Here is an 8682-nt window from a genome sequence, read left to right on the forward strand (position 1 = left end):
AGCATGAAAAGCGATAGATGCAAAGTCCAAGGCAATAAAGATATGAATTCAAGAAAAGAAAGAGAAAACTTTGCATATTCAAATGGAGGATCCAAAAAGGAGGAGAAAACTTCCGCAAATTCAAGGGAAAATCCAACAAAAAGGAGAAAACTCTACAAACTCAAAGAGGAGGAATTCCAACAAAAGAAGGAAAAACTCTTGCAAAGCAGGTTAAATCTCAAAAGAAAGAAAAAAAAGGAAAAAGTTTCGAGGAAGAAGAACCTCCGACAAGTTAAAAAAGAAGTCAAAACAAAAGAAAGAGACATCGAGCCGAACAAGATCAAGCGCCGAAGTATGGTTTGAATACCGAAGGCACAGACACATTGCAACACTCAAGGAGGATCAGTCAGTTTATCCCAAAATAATAATCTAACCCATCCCCAAGCCTACATTATAAGCTAATAGCAAAACCCTACATGATACTATTTCGAGTGTTCTCACATTAGTGGATACTTACATAAAGGTCAAGCATATGGTATCTCAATCGCATGCATTGAACATCTTTTTGAGCGTGAGTGTAGTTCTCAAAAATGTCCTAAAAAGAAAACATAAATACTTCATAAATATGCACAAATTAAGACTTTCTTTGTTGTGAGGCACTTGAAACATGAGTATAGGCGGAATTCAAAACCTATGATTGAAGCAAGACGAACAAATCTTGTCGAACTTGGGTATATCTGAGGTACCACTCGAGGTTATAGGAATTACCCATAAGCTGATCTCGGTTTGTCGGAAAGTATATGGTGGAAATTCTTATGTATAAAATTAATTGTTGGTACCAACCAAAGTCAAGTTAAAAATGATGACCAGTCAATAAATCACAGTCTTTCATTACTTCTCAATTTTCAAATATTCTCTACAAAAGCTACAAAACAGCAAAAAAACACAAAAAAACAAAAGAGTCATGTTTTGTTGACAATAACGTTAGGTTTTGTTGTAGCAGAACTACGCCCAACCTGACTTCCCACGGGAGGATACGTAGGCAACCCACGTAGGGTCTGATCCCACTCTCTTAATAGAAAACTAAAATATCATTTCTATACATTCAGAACTACGCCGCGACTTGATTTCCTTTGGTAGGAATACGTAGGAAATCCACATCAGATTCAATCATCTATCATAATAGAACAACCTTTTGGCCTGATTCCATTTGGATACATATGCAGTCTGAGTCAGACCCGGCCATATCATTTCCAAATTCTAGCCTTTTGCATCTATTGCCTTACTAAGTCATTAATAACAGAACCCTTTTCATTAATTTTCCTACATAGAAAAAAATAACTTCTTGCTTTTCCAGGCGCCCTCCTGAACAATGGGCATTTTATTTCAAGTTCAATTTTACAGGCGCCCACCTTCCAATACGGGTATCTTAGATTCAAATGATTCGATATCACTTCGGAACCATAACTACCAGCTGGTTTTACATTCAAGTTCTCTGATATCGCTTCGGACCGGTACTCAGCCCGAATTTCCATTTTTCATTCAAATGCTCTGATATTGCTTCGGACTGGTACACAACCCAGATTTCCTTTAATAATCCAAAGTGCTCTGATATGATTTGGACCGGTACACAGCCCAGGTTTCTTCAAATAAAGTGCTCCGATCACTTCGGACTGGTACACAACCCGGATTTTCTTCAATAATTCAAAGTGCTCCCATATCGCTTCAGACCGGTAGCCTACCCGGATTTCTTTTAAAAATCCAAAGTGCTCCGATCACTTCAGACCGGTATTTAGCCCGAACCTCTTTCGAATTAGACTTCAACCTGGGACCCTATTTCATTCAAAAAAATCATCGTCACATACAATCAGCGCTCAAGCCACTATAATCCATCTTCCTCAAATCAAACAGAAGCATAGTCCACACATCATCAACTCCATTGATTAAAGACCTGCCACAACGTGGAATTATTTTCTAGCAAATAAACTGTGGTAGATTTTGAGGATGGATGTCGAGCTTTCCAACAACAATAGACGGCATGTCCTAAGTATCGTTCTTACGTTCTATTAACATGGGATGTGTAGGTAATCCAAGTCATAGTCATAATAAACCCAGTATCATCACAGCTTGAAGCTGGCACAACTTTCAAAATCTAAAAATTAAAAATCATCCCATCCCCTTCTCGAACTACAATCGTCCTGATTCTCGTTACATCCGAGATATGTAGGAAAACTCAACACAGAGCCTGGCCGAATCCACATCAAAATCCATTCAATCAATATATCCGTCCATTCAACACCACGTCCCAGTGTTACCACAACCCGACACTGGGGCAATTTTGAAAGCAATGTCAAGATCACACGAATCCTTTCGTCCTTGAACATTTGTCTTCCACTCCATGAGGCTACAATCCAAAAGTAGCACTCAGTTGCATTCCAAAACTACATGCGACTTGATTCTCGTGCAACCCGAGATATGTAGGTGACACAAATACCAGAGTTCAATCACAATCTTCAAAACCTCATCATCCCCCCCACTCTGTCATGTCGGGTCAAAATTGAGTATGATATCAATTATTTTGCCCGAAGACTCTTATATCATCTCCGGTCAAAGAGGGACAGTAGTTGACACTCGATTTTGACCCTCCATATTTAAAAATTAACTTCTACAGGCTTCCTAATCAAAAAATGATAAAATGTAGTATCTTGCACATTTTTTAACTGTAATGAAAGTTATTGATAATTATTCCCATTTTTATAAAATATAGGAATTTTTATCATTTTATTACAATTGGTTAAATACTACTATTTTTGTGCATTTTTCTAAATATCAAACAATTTATTGATAATTGTCTTATTTTTCAAATATTATGATATTTTATCAATTTATTGTCCTTCAAAAAATAAACAAGAATTTACTACGTCATCATAGTAGTTACAATTTTAACTAAATACTATGAGATCTTTTAATCTATAGAACAGTCTAGTGATTATATGGAAGCCGGTAGAATTTATTCAAAAATACGGATCAAACCCAATCAAATCCAATGTTGCATCAACACTCGATGTAACAAGACATCCTGGCGCGACTTGACAAGTGATGTGACTTGTATGACATTATACTTGATGTGACACGTCATAGGATGTGACATGACTGTATTTTGTCCAATGCGTATACCTTCTACCCAACAGGTAAAGATCATCGGTTTGTCTTCTTTTGTAAGTCAAATAAATTGCACCGATATACATGTGCATACACAGAAAAATAAAGGGTACACGGTACTTTGCCCATAGTTTTCATAGTTAGTGGTTTCATTTTGGGCCACATGTTTATTTTTACATTGTCTTTATTTTTTACTTACAATAATAGCCACATATCTTTTCTACACATTCACCATATGCGATTTTTTTACACACTCATATATTTTAAGGAACACATCAGATTTGTTTACCACCAAAAAAAATAATATCTCTCCCTCATTTTTGCCTGAGGCTGTCCATTCCCCTCATTAGCTCCATTTTTAGAGGCCTCCCCCTTTTATCTTCCATCTGATTTCTCTCAACTTTGAGAAAACACGCCCAGCCCCCCTTCCCCACGATGTTGTAACTCCACCGTCGGATTTGACCCCCGGGCCGGTGACCTCCCTCTACATCACTGACCATCTTCATCTCCATTTGCTTATAGCTTTTCCGGTGACTGTTATGGTTCACTCAGATCTAACTAAAAATATATAGATCTGGTTGGAAAAAATGACCTTCACTAGCGACCATATCTCGCTCCTTGCTGCCTTCGAGCTTTGGCCGGAAAAAAATAAACGCCAGCGACGTATTTTTGAGGTTAGGTGTTGTTCCGGAATTCCTCATCAAAGTAACGCCAATAGTCCACTGTTGTCGATCATTATTGTCGGATTCCTGAATGTTTACTATCATTTTTTTGACAATAAATCTTGTGCCTATAATTTTCTGGCAACCTATATAGTTTTCAGGGGAAGTCCTTCCCGCTCATTTTGCTACTGTCATAGTTTTCGTGATGAAATTTTTGTTATTCTAATCTTTGTTAAAAATCTGTTGATGTAATGAGCTCGCCGCTTATTTTGAGTATTTTAGCCCAATTTTCCCATTTATCACTTATTTTATATTCGTTTGTTATTATATGACTTGCCGGGGTGGTTGGATTGGTTTCGGAGATGTTTCAGAATGAATTGGGATACTTAGTCCCAAGGGTGGAAGTCTAAGTTGGAAGAGTTGACCGGATATTAACTTACGTGTAAATGACTCCAGAATGGAGTTTTGATGGTTCTGATAGCCCTGTATGGTGATTTTGGACTTAGGAGTGTGTCTGGATATTGATTTGGAGGTCCGTTGGTGATTTTGGCTTGAAATGGCGAAAGTTGGAAAAGTTGAAGTTTGGAGAGTTGAGAAGTTTGACCGAGAGTTGACTTTGTGGTTACTGAGCTCGAATTTTGGTTCCAAAAATTAGAATAGGTCCGTTGTATAATTTATGACTTGTGTGCAAAATTTGAGGTCAATCGGAGTTGGTTTGATAGGTTTCTGCATCGATTGTAGACATTGGAAATCCATTAGTTCCATTAGGCTTGAATTGGTGTGCGATTCATATTTTTGATGTTATTTGATGTGATTTAAGGCCTCGATTAAGTTCGTATCGTGTTTTAGGACTTGTTGTTATTTTTGGATGGGGTCCCAGGGGCCTCGGGTGAGTTTCGGATTGATTGCGGATTGAGTTTGGCCTTTTTGAGATGTAGAATTTCTGGTGTTTGGTTTCCTTGTTCGCATTCGTGAATTGTATCTGGTTGACTAGGGAAGTTTGTGCTTCACGTTCGCGAAGGTATAAGGGGTTTGTGCATCTTGATCGCGAGAGAGGACTCGCGTTCGCGTAGAAGGATGAGGCAGGTTGGGCACCAGGCTTGTCGTGTTTGCGGGAGTTGGTTCGCGTTCGCATAGTCAAGGGATCATTGGTCATCGCGATCGTGAGGGAGGTCTCGCATTCACATAAGAGGATTTTGGGCAGTTGAGGATTTTTTGCTTCGCGAACGCGAGGCACTTTCCGCGTTCACGAAGAAGGACGTCTGGGCAGCAGATATTTAATTTTAAAAATGAGGGTTAGAGTATTATTTCACATTTAGACTTCGGGAGCTCGGATTGAGGCGGTTCTTGAAGGGATTTTCAAGGAATTGATTAGGGTAAGTGATTCTAACTCGGATTTGGTTAATATACATGAATCTATCATTGTTTTTACCATTTAATTAGCATTTTGGGTTGGAAAAATTGGGAAAAATTGTTGAAACATCATAAACTATATTTTGAGGATTTGAAAGGCGATTTGAGGTCAGAATTGGATGATTTTAGTATGGTTGGACTCATTATTAAATGAGTATTCGGATTTTATAAATTTAGTTGGATTCCGAGACATGGGATTGTGGTTGACTTTTTGGGTTGACTTGTTGACTTTGGTTAAAGAACTTAGCTTTATCGTATGGAATCAAATCCTATAGCTTGCATTGATTGTATTAAGTTGTTTGTGGCCAGATTCGAGTCGTTCGGGGGCTGAATCACGAGGCAATGGCTTGTTGGAGTTATTATTTGCACGGTTTGAGGTAAATAATACTTCTAAACTTTGTACTGAGGGTATGAATTTGTGAACTACGTGTTATGTGATTGGTGTTGAGGTGATGCACATGCTAGGTGATGGGCGTGCGGGCACCTTGGTAATTGTGATTCGGTTGATTTTGTGGTACTGTGTAATTATCAAATCTTGTTGTTATTCATGAAACCTCCATGTGTTAGAGAAATTGAGCTGTGATCCATGCTAGAAATCGTGTTTGGGCTATATGCTGATACTGTTGGGACCCATCGAGGTCTTTTATGATTTTGAGTTATTTGTTTAAATTGTAATTATGTACGCAGACACATTCAACATTTGAATATCATATCTCAGTCTCTGTTTTCATTTATTGTTACATCATGTATCATTATTTGGGCTGATTTGCACGAGATTTGTGAGCTCGAGAGAGTGGAGAGATTGATGCCTGAGTTGAGGCCGAGGGCCTGAGTGTGAGTGATATTTATGGGATCGGACTGCACGCCGTAGCAGACTTTATTGATTCATGATGGGATTGGGTTACACGCCGTAGCATGCCATGTTGGCTTATATTAGCGCTTTGGCAGGATTCGTCCCTCCTGATTCTGACATACCAGCAGTGAGCACAGGTACCGTTCGAGTGCCGAGTGCGAGTGCTGGGTGATTGAGAGTGTTGAGTGATTGGGAGTACTGAGTGATTGAGCGTGCTGAGTGAGGTTGAATACTCCGAGAGTATGAGTATATGAATTTATCACTATGTTGCATTACAGTTGACATGCATATTTGACATGTAGACATAGAGATGTAACATTCCTCCTGCTAGTTATACTTGGCATATTTTATCAGTATTGAGCCTAAACTATTGAACTTGAAAGCATGTCTACATTTTTGTACTATGTATAAACTGATTATGAAATTTCTCTGAGTCATTACTGTCATTTTCATGTTATATCTGTATTTTTGTTATCTGTATTTGGATTGTACCTTTTTTAGCTCGTCACTGCTTTCAGCCCAAGGTTAGTCCTATTACTTATTGAGTACACTGGGTCGGTTGTACTCATATTACACTCTGTGTGCAGATACAGGTGCATCTGGACCCGGTGGTTGCAAGACTTGGAGCATTACCTGCTTGGAGACTAGTGAGGTAGCTGCTATGGGATCCGTAGACCTCAACTCTCCTTCTTTTCAGTTTATTTAGCACTGTTCTATCTTTCCAGACAATTGTATTAGAAGTTTTTGACTATGTTGACATTTAATAGCTCATGTACTCGGTGATACCCATATTTTGGGGATTTTGTAGTTGAGTCGCGGTTGTTCCTATCGGTTATTTATGAGATTTTTACAATTAAACTTATTACATCATGATTTTAATTCAAAATGAGTAGTTATTTTGTGATTCTTGGCCTGCCTAGTACTGTGATAGGCGTCATCACGACATGTTGAGATTTGGGTCATGAAAAGTTGGTAACAGAGCCTAGGTTACATAGGTCTCATGAGTCATGAGCAGGTTTAGTAGAGTCTTGCGGATCGGTATAGGAACGTCTGTAATTATCTTCGAGAGGCTACCGAATCATTAGGAAACTTCACTCGTGTATTCTTGCCTTGCGGATTTGTTGATTCCGGAAACTAAACTTCGATTACTCTATTCTCTCACATATGGTGCGGAAACGCGCTACCGGATCAGGCAAACGGCCACCAATACCACCAGCTAGGGCCACGAGAGACTGGGGTCATGGTAGAGGCTGAGGTGCAGCTTATACAGCAGCTAGAGCAGCACCTGTGGAGCCACCAGTTGCTCCAGCTTAGGAGTAGATACCATCTGTAGTTGAGCCGGTGAGACATGCTCAAGTACCAGCTGTGCCCATTGTGATTCCAGGCCATCGGGAAGCTTTGGCCCAGATATTGACTTTATGCTTTAGCCTTGCTCAGGCGGTTTCAGTTCAGGCTGTACTAGCCACTTCTCAGGCCGGGGGAGGTGCTCATACTCCCTTCGCCCGTACTCTAGAGCAGGTGGTTTAGGGACTTCAGACATCAGGGGTACTACCAGCCCAGCCGGTTGTAGTTTCTCAGGCCCAGGTGGGTCCACCTATGAGTGACGGGGAGCAAAAGAGGCTAGAGCAGTTTGGGAGGCTCAGGCTTCCAACATTCAGTGGGGCTGAGTCAGAGGATGCTCAAGATTTCTTAGACAGGTGCCAGCGGATCCTTCACACAGCGGGTATTCTGGAGACTAGTGGAGTCTCAGTTACTACTTTTCAGCTATCGGGGGTAGCCTTCAGATGGTGGGAGGCCTATGAGTTGAGCAGGACAGCCAGCACTACACCACTTACGTGGTATGATTTCTTAGTTCTCTTCTTAAAGAAGTTTGTTCCACAGACCCGCATATAGGAGTTACATAGGCAGTTTAAGAAGCTACGCCAAGAGGGTATATCCGTGACCTAGTATGAGATGAGATTTTCATAGTTGGCTCATCACACGATCTAGTTGGTTCCCATAGAGAGGGAGAGGATTAGGAGGTTCATTGATGGCCTCAACTATCGACTGCGCTTCATCATGACTCGAGAGATTGCATCAGGTGTTAGGTTCGATGAGGTAGTTGATATTGTTAGGCGACTAAAGTAGGTCCATAGTCAGGAGCATGAGGAGAGGGAGGCCAAGAGGCCTCGTGGTTCGGGTGGTTTCAGCGGTGTTTCTTCTGGAGGGAAGTTCCACCACAATAGGGGTCATCCTTATAGGCCCGCTCAAATGGCTCGTCCGGTTCATCGTGGTGCATCGGCTAGCCATGGTTCATAGAGTGCTCGTCCGGGTCAGTCATCTCTTAGTTCCCTCCCAGCTCTTAGTTCATCCCGTGCTCCATCAGTTCAAGGGTCATCTGTACCGGATTCTTCTAGTAGCTATACTGGTTCTCATGGTTCGATTCAGTCTCCACCACCATTGGCGGATCAGAGCTACTTCGAGTGCAGGGAGTTTGGACATGTGTGGAGTTAGTGTCCCTATCATTTTGGAGGTCCAGTTCAGCAGAGGGGTCAGGTTATGACTTTCGCACTAGTTACTTCACCACTCGCTCAGCTAGCTCGAGGTGGGGCTCAGGCAGCTACTGGTTGCCCT

At 40.9% G+C, this 8682-nt stretch overlaps 1 long non-coding RNA gene across 1 annotated transcript; it reads left to right on the forward strand.

The window, feature by feature from the left end:
- Positions 1-3401: 3401 nt before the first annotated feature.
- On the forward strand, positions 3402-6973 carry LOC104100390 (uncharacterized). The gene is made up of 3 exons (XR_687233.4): positions 3402-3815; positions 5526-5593; positions 6657-6973. It is a non-coding gene; the product is annotated as an uncharacterized lncRNA (long non-coding RNA).
- Positions 6974-8682: the final 1709 nt, after the last annotated feature.

This window comes from Nicotiana tomentosiformis, chromosome 8 (genome assembly GCF_000390325.3).
Source record: "Nicotiana tomentosiformis chromosome 8, ASM39032v3, whole genome shotgun sequence".
NCBI classification, from domain to species: domain Eukaryota; kingdom Viridiplantae; phylum Streptophyta; class Magnoliopsida; order Solanales; family Solanaceae; genus Nicotiana; species Nicotiana tomentosiformis.